Source organism: Notothenia rossii (genome assembly GCF_949606895.1).
Source record: "Notothenia rossii genome assembly, chromosome: 6".
NCBI classification, from domain to species: Eukaryota; Metazoa; Chordata; class Actinopteri; order Perciformes; family Nototheniidae; genus Notothenia; species Notothenia rossii.
This window is the reverse complement of record NC_136909.1, coordinates 81,412,894-81,414,957: the sequence shown is the minus strand read 5'-3', so window position 1 is coordinate 81,414,957 and position 2,064 is coordinate 81,412,894. Positions and strand designations below refer to the sequence as shown.

The 2,064-nt window shown below is 46.5% G+C and overlaps 1 protein-coding gene and 1 long non-coding RNA gene across 2 annotated transcripts in view; one reads left to right on the top strand and one right to left on the bottom strand.

Annotated features, from left to right (window-relative positions):
* LOC307043204 (mitogen-activated protein kinase kinase kinase kinase 3-like) overlaps positions 1-2,064 on the bottom strand; it is a 99,101-nt gene that overhangs the window by 32,415 nt on the left and 64,622 nt on the right. The window lies entirely within an intron of this gene.
* Positions 56-2,064, top strand: part of LOC307044506 — a 4,789-nt gene continuing 2,780 nt past the window's right edge. Inside the window, exon 1 of the long non-coding RNA XR_013809656.1 lies at positions 56-2,064. This exon is cut by the window's right edge and continues 2,064 nt beyond it. This is a non-coding gene — a long non-coding RNA (uncharacterized lncRNA).

The window sequence follows — 2,064 nt, the reverse complement described above, 5'->3', positions numbered from 1 at the left end:
TAGATCACTCGAGCTGGTTTATCCATTCTTACCTACCAATACCTTTAAGTCAAATGAAGCTCAGCGCAAGTTCAGGCAGGAAGACCTATCACTTCGTATTGCGCGTCATGGCAATACTCGCTCCCTTCACTAAAGGATAGGGAGCGCCACTCCCCACTCCTCAGCTAACCTATCACTTCCCTCCATTCACAAGCCTAATCATCGCACCTGTTAATCCCTCTATATATGCTCTCCCCTTTTCCATCAGCTGTCTTCCAGGTGTCAACGCGCAAGCAGCAGCAGGGCTTCGTCCCAGCTCCGGGTATTGATCCATCAACTCCGCAGTCTTGCGGATTAAGCTACAGGGGGCGTTCCCCAGTTGGCTAGCGGTTCTAGCCGGCCACCCCGCAAACCCGGATGCGGAAGAAAAAGACAAGGATACTGAGCTCCACGGAAGTTCCTCCGGCTTAATGGAAATGAGCTACTTCAGGCAAACAATTGACACACGCCTTCAGTCTCTCGAGAGGGCATCACTGGCATCAGGGCCGCTCAAATGCGGCGCTTCCGGCCTTCACGCGGAACGGGCCCTCATCGCTTGCGAAGCTTCACCCACTTCCGGCTTCAACCACAACCCCTCTTGCAGGCAGGCAGGGCTCAAGCTACATCTCATCGAAGCTACTCCTCCTCCCGGCTCAGTAGCAGTACTGGTCTCTAAGTGCGTCTTAGGTGGCAAGCAGGTAGTGATGGCGAGATGAAGCCTTATGAAGCTTTGAAGCTTTCCAGCAATTGGTTCGCAAAGGGTTCATGTCATGAGGCTTCATCATGGGCTTCATTTGAACATAAACCCCTGTTGGTCAAAGCGTGTAAAACAGGCAAATTGGAAATCTCAACAGTTGCGCTCTATCTCATACCGAGTTTCCAATGAGTAAAGCCTTAGAATAACTCTAAACAACGGACATAAAATCCTATTTTCATGTTAACAATATTGTTTTCATTCCAGTTGAACGATTGTGATGGAAAAGCCGATAGGAGGCTGGTAAACATTGCAAAGAGGGATTCGTATTCCTTAATATTATTCATAAACTTAACCACGTTGTAGCCTGAGAAGGCTAAACCATATCAGGAATACATTTATTAACTGCATTATCTCATTTAGCTGTAGCTTCTATAAGCAAACCCTGCGGTCGTGGGTCGGCTGCTTTCCAGCGAGCCACAGCCCACACGCTGAATCTACCCAAAAAAACAAACAAAACAAAAAACACTGGATATATCTTATCTGCATTTATTCATTTACTTATTCATGTTTTATTCCTACATTTATTTATGCTGTATCTATTTATACTTATGACATTTTCCGACCTCTATATAAGTGAGGGTCTGAGCTCTTTTAATTCCATCGTGTCACCAGCGGACCCGGGTACAGGAGGGGTAATATGGTTTTGTTATACATCCATGGGTATTATGAGCGTTGTGGCTCAACGGTTCAAATGAATCGCTTCCCGAAGCAGTCACGTGGTATCGACAGGCAGCGAGGTTCGCTTGTCATCGATGACGTCACTGGCCCAAAATGATACAAGCCTCGATACATGCTTCACAAAAAGATTGGGGATTACTCGACACACGCTCCGAAGCCTCGGCGCAATACGTAACATCACTACTAGCAGGTTCAGCGCACAGCAGGCTCGCCTCCTTTCCCTGCGCCTCACCGCTAAAACAGGTAAGAAAAGAGAAGAAAGAAAAGAGAGAAAGGAAAGAAGGAGAAAAGAAGAAGAAAGAGAAAAGCAAAAGAAGAGAAGAACGAAGAAGAAGAAAGAGAAAGAGAAGAAGAAAAAGGAGAGAGGAAAAAAGAGAGAATATCATTGCTTTAGTTTAGGGTTAAGGTGAGTTCCAGGCAGTGTCGGGTGTAACGCGTTACAGCATGCGTTATGCAGTTCGGGTAACTACTACCCGTCACAATGCTCAGTAAGTACCCCAGTTTCAAGCTTCACACAGCCACGGATGCTGCCCATCCGTGGTTTTTGGGGGTTTCTTTCAGGGAGAAAGAGATGTTCATGTAAGATGATAAAAGACAGTCTAATCACCCAA